Genomic DNA, 18,644 nt, shown 5'->3' on the forward strand with positions numbered 1-18,644 from the left:
TGGATGACAGAGCAAGGCTCCGTCTCATAAAAAAAAAAAAAAGAAAAGAAAGAAATTACTATTTTTGTTTTAAAAATTACCAAGTGCTTAATTTTATACAGGTTGAAATATTTTGGGGGGAAGGATACTGATGTCTACAGTTTACTTTGAAATGCATCAAAAACAGGATGTGATAAAGCACAGGTGGTAATCATGTGAATGGTGGAGGCTAGTGGTGGGTATATAGGGATTTAGTGTAAAATTCTTTTGGCTTTGCTGTGCATTGGAAAGTTTCATTTAAAATCATGGGAAATGGGCCAGGCGCGGTGGCTCACTGGTGAATATTGTCAATTTCATGTGGTTCCCCTCAATTTATGTTTTATTTGGCCAAAAAGATCCTTCCAGGTTCCCAATCTGCAGCATCAACAGATCTGCTCTGTGGAGTCCCCTCTGGTCCTTGTTCTGCCCCGATTTGGGGGCTGGGGGCTGACGTTCCTCCCTCTCAGAGCTCAGGTTGAATTGCCCTAACGTGCTGATTACTGCACCGAGGATGCCGGTATCTGGCTTGTAATAATTATAGATTTCCTCTGCGATTTGATCCCATTGGTTGCCTCGGCAACGGCGTAATAGCTCAACCGAAGCGCTGTCACGGTGATTTAGAACCAGTGTGTCTCTCCTGCAGCCTCCATTCTGGGTGCCTCCACCCCCTTGCCGTCGTCATGGTAACTGATGAGCAGCATGTGACCGAGGGCTCTCTGCCCCCCCTCATGCCCCCTCCCCATCTTGTGACCATCCTCGTTTCCTCTTCTGGACCCCCTGTGGACCCGCGTTGACCCAGCATGGGCTACAATGGGGGAGTTGGGTAATTGCTCCCCTAGGTTCCTCCCCAACCCCCCAGACAGGGTCAGGTGGAGCATGGGAGCCAGAGCAGCCCCTCTGCCTTGGGTGTCCTGGAGATGACTTGACGCCCCCCCAACGGAGCCCCGTCATGGCTGTGGCTGCATCTGCAACACCGCAACAGCAGACTTCTGGGAAAACCATTTAGGCATCTGAAGCCCTGGATTTCTGCTTTGTCCCTTCAGGGCTTCCTGAGCCTGTTTAAAAAAAAAAAAAAAAATCTAGGAAGAGGTCCCTGGAAGGAAAAAGGGGAGGGAGATAGCCTATTTTACAAGGTCTGAAATGATGTGGCTTTTCCTTCTGGCTTAAACCTAGCTGGGTTTAAAACATCTTTTTAAAAATCTGTATTCTATTTTTTTCTCTCTGTTTCTCTCTCTCTTGCTGCCTCTGTTAATCTTTGTTTCTGTGTTGTATTTTTTCTGTTTCTGTCTGAAAACCCTTCTCTTTCTGAATCCATCTTTCAGTCCCTCACGTTCTGTCTCTCCCCTCCTCCTTCACCTTCCCTCCATTCCTCTCCCGTGCGCATTTGCCGGGTTCCAGCTGAGCGCATCCTTTTCCCAAACCTGCTTTGCTTCCAAGGGGCCCTTTTCTGTCTCCTCTACCTGTGCCCATGTTTTGGGACTGCCTGGAAATCCAGGACACCCTCCTGAGGAGGGAGCTGGTGCCCAACAGCACCTCTTAGGATGAACCCAGCCAGCTGCATTCCTGGCCTCTGCAGAATGACATAGAGAAGGCATTTTAAGCAGGCGAGCTGAGCTCGCCACAGGACTCCGACTACCAGGCACCGTGAGTGCAAATGTATATGTGTGTCTGCGTGTGCATGTGCACATGTGTGTGTGCGTGTGCACGTGTGCATCCTTACGTGTGTATGTTATGTATCTTCTGGCATGGGGAGGTGGTGCCAGTGTCTGTCAGTGCCTGTTATCTGTGGTGTTGGGGTGTGCAACTGTGTGGGCACACACCCTTGTGCACTTGTGTACCTGTGTGCACATGTGCCCGGCTCTCTGTGTGGACACACAAATGTACATCACAGATTTTTCAAGGACGCTTTGTGAACACAGCAGGAGGAGACCCTTTAAAGTGGGGACAAAATAATGAAAGATGGATATAGAAATGATGAGATAAGGAATTGCTCTCATCAGTAGGCTCGCAACACCACAGTCTTCCTGCATCTGGTCTTAGGAAATGAAGTGAGAGTCACCTTGAAAAGGCATTTTTGTTCAAGCCCCAAAACAAATCCCTTCCCTTCATTCTAAGGACAAGAACAGCACAAACACACACACCCCTTTCTCTTTGAAACTCAGGGGAATGGAAGGCTCGGGGGGCGCTGTCACTGGGCATTTCAGACAGAGTTTGCAGTGAGAATCTCAGTTGACAGCCTGGGCGGCTCACGCCAAGAGTAGATATCAGGAAGCTCTGGACAGCCGCTCTCTTCACATCTTGTGGCTAATTAGAAGTTCATTTTGAATTTTTTTCCCAGAAGCAGCCTATGCCCCAAGAGGCAACCAGAAGAAAGCAATTTTAGAAAATGCAATTTCATTTGCAGGGCAAGATATGGAATCCTGACAGGTTGCCGCTGAAGCTCCTGCAGTTGGTGTGTGCAAGCTGGTAGCCAGGCCGCTGGTGGACGAAGGGGGTCCTCTGTGCTTTGCATGTCCCTGGGTATTTGGGAAACTTGGCAGCCAGTTGCTTTAAGTGAACCCTGACTCTGGGCACCCTGGCAGAGAGGACAGAGCTGGAGACAAGGACTGGCCTCAGGAAGTTTCCAGTTCAAGTAGGAACAGACCCGATCACACGTGATACTCTCACACTCAGACACACTGCCGCTGCCTGCATTTCCTCCGGGCTGCCATCCCCCTTCCCCTGCCCTGGCCTCTGTCTGCCACGACCGCACCTGCTAAGTGCTAATCATCGTTAAACATCCCCTGTCACTGCTTCCCGGAAATCTTTAATTTCCACCCAAGAACAGCTAACACTATACGCCCTCCTCTACCTGCTGAAATCACTTGGAGCCTCTGACATCAAGTGTCCAACCGACCTCTTTCCCCACATTTGCCCGTGAGCTGCACTTCATTTTGCAAGGACATACAGAAAACTATGCACGCAACTACATGCAAAATGACTGGCTGGGATTCTTAAAATGCCAATGTCTTTTTTTTTTTTTTTTTTGAGACGGAGTCTCGCTCTGTCACCCAGGCTGGAGTGCAGTGGCTGGATCTCAGCTCACTGCAAGCTCCGCCTCCCGGGTTCACGCCATTCTCCTGCCTCAGCCTCCCGAGTAGCTGGGACTACAGGCGCCCGCCACCTCGCCTGGCTAGTTTTTTGTATTTTTAGTAGAGACGGGGTTTCACCGTGTTAGCCAGGATGGTCTCGATCTCCTGACCTCGTGATCCGCCCGTCTCGGCCTCCAAAAGTGCTGGGATTACAGGCTTGAGCCACTGCGCCCGGCCAAAATGCCAATGTCTTTTAAAAGGCAAAAGGGCTGAGAAATGGTTCCAGGTTAAAAGAAATAAAAGAGCCATGAGCCCAAATGCAATGTCTGATCCTAGGATGAAGCCTGGATCAAGGGAACAGAAAACATTTGTGGGCTGGGCTCAGTGGCTCACACCTGTAATCCCAGTGCTTTGGGAGGCCGAGGAAGGAGGATCACTTGAGGTCAAGAGTTAGAGACTAGCCTCAGGAATATAGCGAGACCCCATCTCTACAAAAAATAAATATAAAAATAAACTAGCCGGACATAGTGGTGTGTGCCTGTGGTCTCAGCTACTCAGGAGGCTGAGGCAAGAGGATTACCTGAGCCCAAGAGTTCGAGGCTGCAGCGAGCCATGAGCCATGATCATGCCACTGCACTCCAGCCTAGGTGATAGAGCGAGACCCTGTCTCAAAAAAAACCAAAAAAACATTTGAAGACATTTTAGGGATAAGTGGGAATATCTGAATATAGATTATATATTAGATAATAACATTTTAATGTGATTAGGCCAATAATAAATAAATAAAAGACAATAGTATTTTATTAATGATACCTTCATGAGAGTGACTTTGTATCTCAGATCGTTTGTACTAGGTTATATAAGAGAATATTCTCGTTCTTAGAAGGTACAGGCTGAAGGATTTAAGGATGAAATATCACAACATCCACAACTAACTCTCAAATAATTCAGAAGATAGATAATAGAGTGGGTACAAGTGTGGCAAAATGTTAACAGTTTCTAGGATTACAGGCAGTTGTGGAACTACGTTCATAACTTTTATGTGGGTTTGAAGATTTTCCAGTGCCCAGGCTGGACACTGTGCTTAGCTTTGTGCGTGGATTATCTCATTTCATCCTCAGGGCAGCTTGGGGATGGGACAGCTCTATCACACCCACTTTCCAGTGGAGAAAACAGAGGCAGAGCCAGATGTAAGTCCAGGCCACATTATGCCCCAACCCCCTGTTTTGTGAAATTTAGTACTAAAGATACTACATGGCTGTGTGATGTTGGGCAAATCACTTAACCTCTCTGTGATGTTTCCTTTTTTTTTTTTTTGCTACGAGTGGATAATTATAATATCAGAAGGTTGTTCTGATGGGTATTATGATATCTAAAGAACTTAGAACAGGGTTTGGCCGAAAGTAAGTGTCTGCTGTTGCTGCTGCTAATTGTATTTGTTGCTGCAAATGTGATCCCAGCACCCTCGCCTTGGTCAGTGATGGGTAAACCTGGAGGGTTTTTTTTTTCTTCTGTACCCGAGGCCTGCTTCATGGGTTTGTGATCTATGTGGTCACACAGGGTCCTGTGTTCAGAAGATCCCCCCATGTCACTGGCTTGCAATTTGTAACCATTTTCTAACAAGGGACCTCGAATATTTATTTGATGCACTGGGTCCCACACGTCATGTAGCCAGCCATGTCTGCACTCCCTTTTTATTGGATCCCATTGAGAGCCTCTCCTAGACTAAACTACTTGTTCCTGAGTCATTGCAGCAGACAGGCCCAGGCAGGCCGTGGCATTTCAGCAGATCAGATTGTATGTTCCTGTGACCACACTCCAATCCTGATGCAATGTCTCAGCCCACACAGGCCAGTACAGTAGCCGTTCATCAGATCTGGTCATTGAACATCTGACACGTGGCTATTCTAAACTCTGATGTGCTGTGAGTGTGAAATTCATACCAGATTTTGAAGACTTAGCATACACACGAAAAATAAATGCACAATATCTTATTAATAACTATATTGATAGCCGGGCATGGTAGCTCACGTCTATAAACCCAGTACTTTTGGGAGGCCGAGGCGGGTGGATCACTTGAGGTCAGGAGTTTGAGACCAGCCTGACCAACATGGTGAAACTTTGTCTCTACTAAAAATACAAAAATTAGCCAGGGGTGATGGCACACACTTGTAATCCCAGCTACTCGGGAGGCTGAGGCAGAAGAATCGCTTGAACCTGGGAGGCGGAGGTTGCAGTGAGTCGAGATCGTGCCACTGCACTCCAGCCTGGCAACAACAGCAAAACTCCATCTCAATAATAATAATAATAATAACTATATTGATTATGTATCAAAATTATTACATTTTAGATACAATGGGTTAAATAAGATACATGAATAAAATTGGTTGCCGCTGTTTTTGCTTTTTTCACATGGCTACCAGAAAATGTCAAATTACCTATGTGGTTTGCATTGAAAGCTTGTGTTATATTTCTGTTGGGCAGGACTGCCTTAGATCAAACTACCTGTGCCTTCATTGTGACTCCAAACCAAACCAGACCAGCAGGTGACAGCCCAGTGAATTGATTTCTACGTTACATTAACTACACTCTGACCTGGTGCTCTAGCTTAGACCAAAGTCTCCCAATCAATCCATCAGGCACCTCTTTGTGTCCCTTTTCTATTCCTTTCCCTCTTGGGATAGTCCAAGACACTGATTTTTATACCCAGTGAGTTTGTCAAGTAGCCTAAATATATTTTTGAGGCAATGTATTGGGTAAAAAGAAACTGAAGTTGGAATCAGAAGAACTAATTTAAGAATTAAATTAAAATCCCAAATCATCTATTTTTTTTTTTTTCTTTTAGAGATGGGGTCTCGCTCTGTCACCCAGGCTGATCTCAATCTCCTGGGCTCAAGCGATCCTCTCACCTTGGCCTCCCAAAGTGCTAGGATTACACGTCTGGTCCCGGATCACCTCTTCTCCACGAGGTGAGCTTGGGCGTGTTATTTCTCTGTGCAAGGAAACAGAACAGCACTAGCTTTAAAGCCTCACAGACCCGAGTTTGAAGACTGGCTCTGCCATTGACAAGCTGTGTGACACAGGATAAGCCACAACCCTCTCTGAACCTCAGACTCATCCTCAGTCTTATAGGGTTGGTGATGCATAGTGTGTAATATGGTTGCAAGAATGGAATAAGATGAAGGAGAACAAATGTCCAACCCAGCAACTGGCACATGGCAGGTGTGCGCTTAATCCCTGCATTCTTAGTGGGATCAGTATTCCCAAGAGAGTAAACATTGGTTTATGGGGAAGAAAATAAATCTTACTCTTTATGAATAAAGTACAGGTATAAAATACAATACATAAGCCGATGTACAATTTATCTGTGGAATTAAAATTTCATGGGGTATGTAGCTAATAAAGAATCTTTAGGGGAATGACAATGAAAAAAAGTTTGAGAAACATTGCCTTAATCTGATGGATGGGCCTCAGAGGTTGCTTTTCAGTTCCGTTCCTGCGGTTGTCGGAGTATAGGGCTGAAACTCCATGATTGAATTCAGCAAGTATTTTTGAGCACCTACAATGGCCAGGCACTATTCTGGACCCTGGAAACGGACGGCACCCTCCAGGTACATGCTTCCCGGAGCTGGTCTCTGAGGTCCCCTGAGCCAGCCCCTGCCTCTGGGAAGATGACCCTAAATGGCAGCCTCAGTCAGGGGGGCAGGGTTTTAGAGGCCTCCTTATACCACCTTGAACAATGGGAATAGAAGTATCTGTCTCCTCAGGAGGAGATAAGATGGTGTATGTGAAACCTTGACATGGTTGGCATTCATTCATAAAATCCGAGCAGATACCTACACACACAGGCATAAATGAAAGATACTTTGAATTACAGAAAAGTTAAGGTCTTTGCAAGTGAATGTAGGAATGCTGCCAGGCACACAGCGTGACTCTAGCCACCAACAAAGTGTTTCCAAGTCTGGAACTGTGTGGTCCTTGAAGGAGATATAAATGTTTCACTTGTTATATGCTGTGATTTTTGCGTACTTAGCAGTTTCTGGAGTCCGTGAAAGTGGTTTGTTTTCTCTGAACGGGAAGTGCGTTTCCTCCAATCAAGCCGACCCGATTTGTTTGTTGCTTGTTGGACTCCCCACGGGAACACAAGGTCCCACAGAACACAGCAGGACGTGTCCTTGTTTACCGAGGAATCTCTGGGGCTCAGCACAGGTGTGCAGAAAGCATTTATTGAACTGAACAAACAGATTTTATAAGCCGGACCTTCTGTGGCGTTGGCCCGGGTAGCTACTTCAGCATGGGTACAAGCATCCTTTCTAAGCCAATTCCATTATTTCACTCCTTCTCCCTTGTAGGATCAGAAATCCAAAACTAGCTTATCCTTTTGCAGATATTTCTTTCCATATTATTTCCTACACCAGAACAAAGGCTCTCTGTGTCTCACATTCGGAGGCTTGGATTTGAAGCCCTGTCTGTTCATTTTTCTCTCCAATTTTGTCACAGGTTGGGTAACTATCTGCCTGCTAGCAATGATGTGTTCATGCTCCCTGGATTCCTGATTGAGGTGGACAGAGAGGACAGGGGCAAGAGGATGAAAGAGGTTGAGGCAGACCAGCTTCTTTCTTACGAAATCTGGATGTTCAGGCTGGTAGCAGGGCCACCGCATGTGCCAATAGTCTTTAGCAGCTCATCAGGCTATAGAAGAAGTGCCTTTACTAACTTCAAGTCCAGCCTGGGAAACACAGTGAGACCTTGTCTCTCTCTGTCTAAAAAGAAGAAGAAGAGGAAGAAGGAAGAGGAGAAGGAGGAGAAGGAGAAGGAGGAGGAGGAGGAGGAGGAAGAGGAGGAGAAGAAGTTGTTCACAATTTTTGTTTATTCATTTACTTATTTTTGAGATGGAGTTTCACTCTTGTTGCCAGATGGGAGTGCAGTGGCATGATCTCGACTCACTGCAACATTTGCTTCCCAGGTTTAAGCAATTCTTCTGCCTCAGCCTCCCGAGTAGCTGGGACTACAGGCACCTGCCACCATGCTCAGCTGATTTCTGTATTTTTAGTAGAGTTGGGATTTCACCATATTGGCCAGGCTGGTCTCGAACTTTTGACCTCAGGTGATCCGCCTGCCTCGGCCTCCCAAAGTGCTGGGATTACAGGCATGAGCCGTCGCACCCAGCCAAAATGCACAATTTTAAAGAGCTCTTTGGAAACAGAAAATGGCCTGCAACAGGCATCTTTTCTACATCCTATGTACTTTCTTCAATTGACCTTAAGCCAGTTAAGTGCCTCCTGGCTTCACAAATAGATTTCATTCTTCGCGTTTTACAGATGCAGAAACTAAGGCCCTGATGAGTTCAGCAACTTGCCTAGATAACATATCCGGCCCAGCCACACTTTAGACCCAATTTCTGGCTCATGTTACTTTCCCAACATCATTCTCAGTCTTTCTCAGGAATAGACACTTGCCTGTTTCCAAGAGCAGTATTCCTGTCTCCCTATGCAAGTCACTGATGATTTTATGATGCCCAAGAGGCAGATGATAGGAAGTCATGCCTGCAGGGAGAGAGGGCTGGGGCCCATGCCGAGGGGAAAGTCGAAGAGGCTGTTGCAGCTGAAGTCTGAGGAGAAAGCTGGATGTGAGATAAAGCGTCTGTCCCTGTGCCACCGCCCCTGAATGGGGCCCTGTTAGCCCCGTCTGCTGGGCCCAGGGCTCCGGCTTTATGGGTTGCCATGGCGACCCCTGGCCTTGACAACCGAAGTGCACTTGGCTGAGTGTGTCTTTGTGTCCCGGTTGAGTCTGCAGAGAAGCCAGCAGCTGGGGCTGCAGATGGGAAAGGAATGTCCCCAGCATCTGCCAGCACTTTTGTGTTGGTCCTAACGGCTGATAGGAAAATGAGAGGCAGGGTCTTTTCTAGAGAGATCTAGGGGGTCCGTTTCTAACCAATGATGCATGCAAAGAGTTCGTGTTCACAGGACCTGGGAAGCTGCGGAGTAGAAAGGTGAGTCAGACGCCATCTTCGTAGGCTGCTTGTTGAGTATTTACTGTTTATTCAATGATTGTTTGCAGCCAGGCACTGCTGTGGGGCTGGGTAAACAGCAAGGACCTCTGCCAGCCCACGAAATAGTTCCAATTGGTATTACTCCCATTTTACAGATCAGGAAACTGAGGCACAGAAAGGTTAATGTGCCTGAGGTTATATGGCAGGTCAGTGAGAGGCCAGGGATGGCTAGTCTGAGGGTAAGATCATTTTGAAGGATGCAAGATTGGGGAGACGCCGGGAAGAAGCAGTTTCTTTCTTTTTTTTTTTTTTTTTTTTTTTTGAGACGGAGTCTTGCTCTGTCGCCCAGGCTGGAGTGCAGTGGCCGGATCTCAGCTCACTGCAAGCTCCGCCTCCCGGGTTCCCGCCATTCTCCTGCCTCAGCCTCCCGAGTAGCTGGGACTACAGGCGGCTGCCACCTCGCCCGGCTAGTTTTTTTTGTATTTTTTAGTAGAGACGGAGTTTCACCATGTTAGCCAGGATGGTCTCGAGCTCCTGACCTCGTGATCCGCCCGTCTCGGCCTCCCAAAGTGCTGGGATTACAGGCTTGAGCCACCGCGCCCAGCCAGAAGCAGTTTCATATCCAGCACCTCGCACTCCGCCTCCACCAGTGGCCACCACAGCCTTTTTTCTCCCTGTATCCCTGGGATGTTTGACCTCCAACTCCAAGGATTTGAGGATCACGCCGACCTGTGGTCGTATGCAGGGCCCACTGTCCACCCTTTAAGGTAATTAACAGTAGTTCTCAGCCTCCGAGCCTCCAGAGCTCCCCCGATGCCCAGGTCACACCTGTGAGACTCAGACCTGCTTGGTCTGGGTGGAGCTTTGACACAAGGCTTAGCTTCTGGTGAGCGAGCATCAGGCGCAGCGAAGACTAGAAATTTCTGGCTTTTGAGCTCTAAGACCTTGAACAAGCCTTTCAGGCTTCTGAACCGGTTTTACAAGGCCAATCCTGCAGATCACCCGAAGGACCTATGGAAGGTCTATTGCGCGTAGTAGGTGAACAGTAAGTAAATAAACAGGAGCTGGTACTTTTACTATGATTATTCTTTCTCCAGAGCTAATTGCAAGAATTTGTTTCCACTTTCACCTGAATTCCTCTCACTTTACTGATTTTAACATTGAATTCGGCCTCTTAGCTCATTTAGCCCCTCCCCACAATGCACCAGACACATGAAGGAAGCAGAGAGAGCTAATTAGCATTTTAATCAAAAGAAAAGGGACGAGGAGAAGTGGGTGGGACTGAAGAGCTCACTATCTGGCTAGACCAGGGTTTTGACTTGTTTTGACTGAGACACACAGTAAAGAATAGAACTTACTTCAGGCCCACTGCACGGCTGAAACAAAAATTGGCAGCGTTTGCTACGTACCCTGACAATTCCTATTCTGTTTGATTTACTGATTGATTTAAATTTCTCTTTCAGTTCTGACCATGTCAAGGAAAGGGTCCCCATGCGATACCAGTCTGCCTTTAACACCTGTCTGCTTTCTCCCAGTCTCTAGAGAAAGGAGAGAGACAGGCCTGGGGCTGTAGCCTTGGGCAGTCAACTCTGTCTGGCTTTTAATTGAATAATTTGCTTTAATTTTATTATGTTCTTTTCCCAGTTGCCTTTGTAGCAAATAAAATTTGAGGGGGGAAGGTAGCAATTAGGTTTTTTTAATCTGTTACATTTTTCTTCATAGAGATGGGAGTTTCACCATGTTAGCCAGGCTAGTCTCAAACGCCTGGCCTCAGCTGATCCACCTGCCTCGGCCTCCCAAAATTCTGGGATTACAGGCATGAGCCACTGCACCTGGCCAGAAGGTAGCAATTGGAAAGAATTCTAGGAAAATTACTTTTCTAAATTGAAAAAGCAAGTTGATTTCAAGAAAAATGTTAAGTAAACACAAGTCATATGAGAAATAAGAGCTCAAAGGAAGGGTAGTGCATGGTTTGGGAAATGCACGGAGGAGATTGGGGGTCTCAGAGACCAGGAGGGCCAGCAGCCAACCTGCTGTCACTTCAGATTTTCAGCTTTCTCCAACCTCCTTGGTCACAACTTCATGGCATGCCAGTGCTCTGAAAGCACCTCCCTTCTCAATCAAGACTCCTTCGCCCGCTTGTTTCCCCAGATGTGCATATCCAGGGTCCAGCGGATTGCAAAGGGCCCGGTAGAATCAAACAGGGAGATATTAATGCCACTTCCAGGTAGGAGCAAGGCTTGGGAAAATGTTGTGGCAAATTCTCAGTAATGTAGAACTCTTAGCACGCTTGTCAGGTGTTTCTCAGAGTCCGAACGGGCCTTAGAAACAATGTGATCCAGCCAGGCAAGGTGGCTCATGCCTGTAATCCCAGCACTCTGGGAGGCCAAAGCCAGCAGATCACTTGAGGTCAGGAGTTCAAGACCAGCCTAGCCAACATGGTGAAACCCCGTCTCTACAAAACCTACAAAAATTAGCCAGGTGTGGTGGTGTGCACCTGTAATCCCCGCTACTCAGGAAACTGAGGCAGGAGAATCACTTGAACCAGGTTGGCAGAGCTTGCAGTGAGCCAAGATCACACCACTGCACTCCAGCCTGGGCAGCAGAGTAAGACCCCGTCTCTCAAAAAAATAAAATAAGAGCAAGAAAGGAAGCCAAGAGGCCATTTAGGATATCATTGCCTTCATCCAGGAGAAGGATGATGGCAAGAGTGTGTTGGAGACTTGCCCACAAGCAGGGATATACTGGAACCCTGGGCACCCAGCGCCCTTCTATCATCATTGATGCTTCAGACATCTAGACTGAGGAGAGCCTTCCCTTGTGGCAGCCTGCATGTGGGGTTTGCAGTGCAAGCCTGCAGGGAAAGTCTGCCTATCTGTGGAGCCTCTTTCCTTGGCAACTCCTGAAATCTCCAGGAATCTCAGACCATGGGGCTCTAGAATCAATGATTACATCTTCAGCAGAAAGTGTAAGACAGGAGCAAGTCAGGGACAGAGTAAATGCAAATGACTTGTGTGCCTATGATTGTCCAGGATGTGTTCATCCGTCATCCCTAATTCCCAGCACAACCCTGCGGTGAGAGAGGCGCCACTGTCTCCAATCTACGAATCAGGAAACTGAGGCTCAGAGCGTTTTTGTAAGTTTCACCCTGTTAAACAAGTACCTAAGATAGGGCGGTGGTTTGGACCCAAGCTTTATATTATTATTTTTATTTATTTATTTATTTATTTATTTATTTATTTTGAGACAGAGTCTTGCTCTGTCACCCAGGCTGGAGTACAATCGCACAATCTCGGCTCACTGCAACCTCCACCTTGTGGGTTCAAGCAGTTCTCCTGCCTCAGCCTCCCAGTAGCTGGGATTACAGGCATCTGCCACCACGCCCGGCTAATTTTTGTGTTTTTAGTAGAGGCAGGAGTTCACTATTTTGGCCAGGCTGGTCTTGAACTCCTGACCTCAGGTGATCCATCCGCCTCAGCCTCCCAAAGTGCTGGGAATCCAGGTGTGAGTCACCGTGCCCAGCCCCTAGCTTTATATTCTAAAACCCAAGCTCAAATGCCACCTCCATGCACAACCCACATATCCTCATTATCTCTTATGGTGCACATAACAGACATCACTAATCTATCACATTTTTTCCCCCTAAAAACCTGAAAGAGTGCTTCCTGCTAACAGGTCAAAAAATAATGAAAAATAAAAAATAAATTAAATAAACCTAAAAGAGGCTGTAAAGTCTTTTTGTTGACTGCTCCAAATAGGCAATAGTCATTGGCCAGCACTGGCATGTGTTGTAACATTTGTTTGCCATTTTAATACTGCACAGAAAATTAACTTCTCTTGACCAGGCATGGTGGTTCACACCTGTCATCCCAGCACTTTGGGAGGCCAAGGTGGGAGGATTGCTTGAGCCCAGGAGTTTGAGATCAGCCTGGGCAACATAGGGAAACCCCATCTCTCCAAAAAAGAAATACAAAAATTAGCCAGGTGTGGTGGCATGTGTCTACAGTCCCAGCTACTCAGTAGGCTGAAATGGGAGGATCACTTGAGCCTGGGAGCCAGAGGTTGCCGAGATGGCACCACTGCACTCCAGCTTGGGCAACAGAGCCACACCTTGTCTCAGGGAAAAAAAAAAAAAAAAAAAAGGTTGCAAGCTTGGGGTCCCACAACCTGTAGCAGGTGGAAATTCAAGAATAAGTCTGTGTGATCGGAGTGTGTCATTACTCTACGTGCACTTTTTTGCTCCTCTCTCTTCCCATCTATAAAAGAGAGCCAACTCCATAATAATCTCTTTTTCTTTTTCTTTCTTCCTTTTTTTTTTTTTTTTTTTTTTTTTTTTTTGAGATAGAGTCTCACTCTGTTGCCCAAGCTGGAGTGCAGTGGCACAATCTCGGCTCACTGCAATCTCCTCCTCCCAGGTCCAAGCGATTCTCCTGCCTCAGCCTCCCAAGTATCTGGGATTACAGGCGCCTGCCACTGCACCTGGCTGATTTTGTATTTTTAGTAAAAATGGGGTTTCTCCACTTTGGTCAGGCTGGTCTCGAACTCCCGACCTCAGGTGATCTGCCCATCTCGGCCTCCCAAAGTGCTAGGATTATAGGTGTGAGCCACTGCACCTGCCTCTTTTTCATTTTTATTAAGATAAACATAATATTAACCTTTTTAAGTGAAAATTCTGACCCTTTTAGATCATTCCCAATGCTAAGCAGCCACCACCAGTATCTAATTCCAGATGTTTTTCATCACCCCAGAGACCCTGGTAACCATTAAGCAGTCACCTCTTATTCCTCCCAGGCCCCTGGCAACCACTAATTTATTTTCTGTCTTTATGGATTTACCTACTCTTGAAGGTTCCTATAAATGGATTCATAGACTATAGGGCCTTTTACCTCTGCATTCATTCATATAGCATAAAAAATATTTTGAGATTTATCCATGTTGTAGCATGTGTTAGAACGTCATTCCTTTTTATGACTGAATAATAGTCCATTGTAAGGATAGACCACGTTTTGCTTGTTCATTCATCCGTTGAGGGACATCTGGGTTTTTTCCACCGTTCAGTGATTGCGAATAGTGCTGCTATGCCTATTTGTTTGAGTCTCTATTTTTTTTTTTTTTTTTTTTTTTTTTTTTTGAGACAGAGTCTCGCTCTGCCGCCCAGGCTGGAGTGCAGTGGCGTGATCTTGGCTCACTGCAAGCTCCGCCTCCCGGGTTCACGCCATTCTCCTGCCTCAGCCTCCTGAGTAGCTGGGACTACAGGCGCCCGCCACCTCGCCCGGCTAGTTTTTTTGTATTTTTTAGTAGAGACGGGGTTTCACTGTGTCAGCCAGGATGGTCTCGATCTCCTGACCTCGTGATCCGCCCGTCTCGGCCTCCCAAAGTGCTGGGATTACAGGCTTGAGCCACAGCGCCCGGCCTAGTCTCTATTTTCAATTCTTTGGGTTGATGCAAAGTCATTTACTTTTGCACCAACCTAATACTTAGGGGTGGATTTGCTGGGTCATGTAGTAGTAATTATATGCTTAACTTTTTGAGGAACTCGTAATTCTTAAAAGGCCATGACAACTCTAGGACTGAGGGTTTAGGAGCTAATCCCTGCCTTCTTCTCATCAACTCCCAACCCAGTAGGTGCTCTCCAATATACCTGCCTCGAGAGCCCCTCCCCAGCTCAATGACCCCAGCATCTCATTGACATGCTGAGTGCATGCTCCCTGCCCTCCCTGGGAGCCTGCCTAAACACAGACCCTTCTGTGTATTCTTTCTATTTTCTTTTATCTACCTGGGAGCCTGCCTAAACACAGACCCTTCTATTTATTCTTTCTATTTTCTTTTGTCTATCTCCCATTCAACCCCCGACTACCCTTCCCAGCCTCTGGTACCCATCCTTCTACTCTCTATGCCCATGAATTCAATTGATTTGATTTTTAGATCCCACAAATAAGTGAGAATATGCGCTGCTTGTCTTTGAGTGCCCGGCTTTTTTTAACATGATGATCTCCAGTTCCATCCATGTTGTTGCAAATGACTAGATCTCATTCTTCTTTTTTTTTCTTTTCTTTCCTTTTGCTTTTCTTTCTTTTTTCTTTCTTTCTTTCTTTCTTTTCTTTCTTTCTTTTCTTTCTTTCTTTTCTTTCTTTTCTTTCTTTTCCTGAGACGGAGTCTCAATCTGTCACCCAGGCTGGAGTGCAGTGGCGCCATCTCTGCTCACTGCAATCTCTGCCTCCCGGGTTCAAGCAATTCTCCTGCCTCAGCCTCCCTAGTAGCTGGGACTACAGGCATGGGCTACCACACCCAGCTGATTTTTGTTTTTTGTAGAGATGGGGTTTCACCTTATTAGCCAGGCTGGTCTCAAACTCCCGGCCTCAGGTGATCCACCTGCCTCAACCTCCCAAAGTGCTGGGATTACAGGCGTGAACCACCACGCCCGGCCTGGATCTTATTCTTTTTATGGCTGAATCGTACTCTATTGCGTGTATGAACCACATCTTCTTTGTCCATTCATGTGTTATTGGACACTCAAGTTGCTTCCAAATCTTAGCTATTGTAAGCAGTGCTGCAACAAACATAGAAGTGCAGATATCGCTTCAATATACTGAGTTCCTTTCTTTTGTGTATTTACCCAGCAGTGGGATTCCTGGATCATATGGTAGCTCAATTTTTAGTTTTTTGAGGAACCTCCAACTGTTCTCCATAGTGGTGGTACTAGTTTACATTCCCACTAACAATGTACAAGGGTGCCCTTTGCTCCACATCCTCCCCAGCATTTGTTATTGCCTGTCTTTTGGATATAAGCCATTTTAACTGGGGTGAGATTATAGGTCTTTGTAGTTTTGATTTGCCTTCTCTGATGATCCGTGATGTCAAGCACCTTTTCATATGCTTGTTTGCCGTTTGTATGTCTTCTTTTGAGAAATGTCTATTCAGATCTTTTGTCCATTTTTTGATCGAATTATGAGGTTTTTTTTTTTCTATAGAGTTGTTTGAGCTCCTTTGTATATTCTGGTTATTAGTCCCTTGTCAGGGGAGAAGTTTGTAAAAATTTTCTCTTGTTCTATGGGTTGCCTCTTCACTTTGTTGATTGTAACCTTTGCTGGAGCACAGACCCTTCTGGATGCAACTAGAGCAGCTGGGCTCCCTCCTCCCTTTGAGAAGGTCTCCAGAGGGTCCTATCAATCAAGATCAGCCTAGAAATTGTTGCCCGCGGTTGGCTCCAGCTGACCGCACCCTCACCTTCCCTCCCAGCGCTCTATGATTTCATACCACAACCACCCTTGCTATGCACCAGGATCCTTAGCTACTCCGTGTCGTCATACACCTCTGAGCACTTGCCTTATCCCTGTTTTCTTCTTTGCCTTCTGAAGTCTCCTAACTTTTGAAGGTGAGCTCAGGCAACAACTGCCTGACATTGTCATCCCAGCCAGAATGAATCTCCCCATGTTCCCTTAGCACGTCACTCACACCAGCAAACTAGTCATGATTCTGTTCTATCTTACGCAGAATTTGTTGTTGACAGTGAACTGGAAAATTTTTATGTACATATCATGCTGGGTTATTTTAAGAAATTATTCACATGATGGGTAAAGCAGCCTAGTACATTAAATTCTTCCTTTTTTTTCCGCTCATAGTTCTCTGCCACTAAATTATGAGCTTCAGAAAGAAAGCAATTTATCCATCTTAGTTTCTCCTAAGAGAAGTGATGCATTGGCCCGGAGCAGTGGCTCATGCCTGTAATCCCAACCTATTGGGAGAGTCCAAGATGGGAGGATCACTTGAGCTCAGGAGTTCGAGACCAGCCTGGGCAACATAGCAAGACCTCATCTCTACTAAAAATTTTAAAAATTAGCCAGGCATGATGGCAAATGCCTGTAGTCCCTGCTACTTGGATGGCCGAGATGGGAAGAATGCTAGAGCCCAGGAGATAGAGGCTGCAGTGAGCCCTGATCACCCCACTGCACTCCAGCCTGGGCGACAGAGAGAGACCCTGTCTGAGACAGAGAGAGAGAGATTGATTATATCTAAACGATGTAGTGCCTTGCTGATAACAGGTGCCTAATTAACTTTTGCTGATTGAATTAGTGGGCGGGAGGGAGTGAATGAATGACATTAACTCTTCCAATTGTTTGAAATATATTGTGCTAAGAATTAATGTCTAACAGAGATTAGATTTTGTTATAAGGTCAATTTTCAACTGCAGGCCACCAAAATGTCACCACGGTATACTTTCCAATGTGACATTTTGTGGTTGAAAGCGTGTGGGTTTGGCTCTCACTTTTGCAGAATATTCAAATGTTGAGTTATCTGAGATACTTGGATTTTCAAGAACATGTTTAATGGAAATTGAATTGTGTGTCGCCTCTGTGCTCCCTGTTTGAGACAAGTGGTTTTAAAGGAAAGACATCAACTGCACTTTCTACATAGTTACTGTGTTGCTAAATTAATAGGCTTGCATTGAGTCCCATACGCCGGGATAGAAAAAAAAATTACATAGTTACTGTGTTGCTAAATTAATAGGCTTGCATTGAGTCCCATACGCTGGGATAGAAAAAAAAATTACATAGTTACTGTGTTGCTAAATTAATAGGCTTGCATTGAGTCAGATATCCTAGAATAGAAAAAAAAAATAATCCATTGAGTTATTAAGAAAAGAGTTCGGGCCGTGCGCAGTGGCTCACTCCAGTAATTCCAGCACTTTGGGAGGCTGAGGCGGGTGGATCGCAAGGTCAGGAGACTGAGAACCTCCTGGCCAACATGGTGAAACCCCATTTCTACTAAAAATACAAAAATTAGCTGGGTGTGGTGGCGCGTGCCTGTAATCCCAGCTACTAGGGAGGCTGAGGCAGGAGAATTGCTTGAACCAGGGAGTCAGAGGTTGCAGTGAGCTGACATCACGCCACTGCACTCCAGCCTGGCAACAGAGTGAGACTTCGTCTCAAAAAAAGAGTTTGGTTTCTCAGTTAATTCATGACCACACTTTCCAAGCCCATACTTTCTCAAAAAGTTTCCTCTGATGAAAAGCAATAACATTTATTCTGTGAACTAGGTCATTTTTATTCATGAAGCCTCATATCAACAATAGCTAGGGGCTGGGCACGGTGGCTCATGCCTGTAATCTCAGCACCTTGGGAGGCCAAGGCAGGCGGATCACTTGAGCTCAGAAGTTCGAGACCAGCCTGCACAACGTGACAAAAACCTGGCCCTACTGAAAATACCAAAACTAGCTGGGCGTGGTGGCCTTTGCCTGTAGTTCCAGGTACTTGGGAGGTGGGAGGATGGCCTGAGCCTGGGAGAGACAGAGGTTGCAGTGAGCCAAGATTACACCACAGCACTCCAGCCTGGGTGACAGAGGCAGACCCTGTCTCAAAAACAAGAACAAAAACAGCTAGGTGTTTTTTTATTATCTGTATTAACTGATGTTACAATGCATGGAGGCAGGAGCTTTGGGGTCAGACAGTCTCAGGTAAGCCTATGACTGAGGCCACATGTCATAACCTCTCAGAGCCTCCCTTTTATCATCTCTGAACAGGGAGATACCCTACTTTAATAGATGGTTGAGCAAAGTGAGGGGA

The 18,644-nt window shown here is 46.2% G+C and overlaps 1 protein-coding gene across 7 annotated transcripts in view; it reads left to right on the plus strand.

Moving 5' to 3' along the window:
- The window catches only part of ABAT (4-aminobutyrate aminotransferase), a 106,385-nt gene that overhangs the window by 33,829 nt on the left and 53,912 nt on the right, over positions 1–18,644 (plus strand). For 2 of the 7 annotated variants that reach the window (XM_065537176.1, XM_065537173.1), the window contains exon 1: positions 1,399–1,662. The exons of 2 other annotated variants lie outside the window; for them this stretch is intronic. The gene's annotated coding sequence lies outside the window, so the exon portion shown is untranslated. Of the gene's footprint in view, positions 1–1,398; positions 1,663–5,934; positions 6,059–8,858; positions 9,082–18,644 lie in introns of those variants that run through there. 3 more of the 7 variants (XM_065537175.1, XM_065537174.1, XM_065537177.1) reach the window with 2 other exon arrangements.

This window comes from Macaca fascicularis, chromosome 20, assembly GCF_037993035.2.
Source record: "Macaca fascicularis isolate 582-1 chromosome 20, T2T-MFA8v1.1".
NCBI classification, from domain to species: domain Eukaryota; kingdom Metazoa; phylum Chordata; class Mammalia; order Primates; family Cercopithecidae; genus Macaca; species Macaca fascicularis.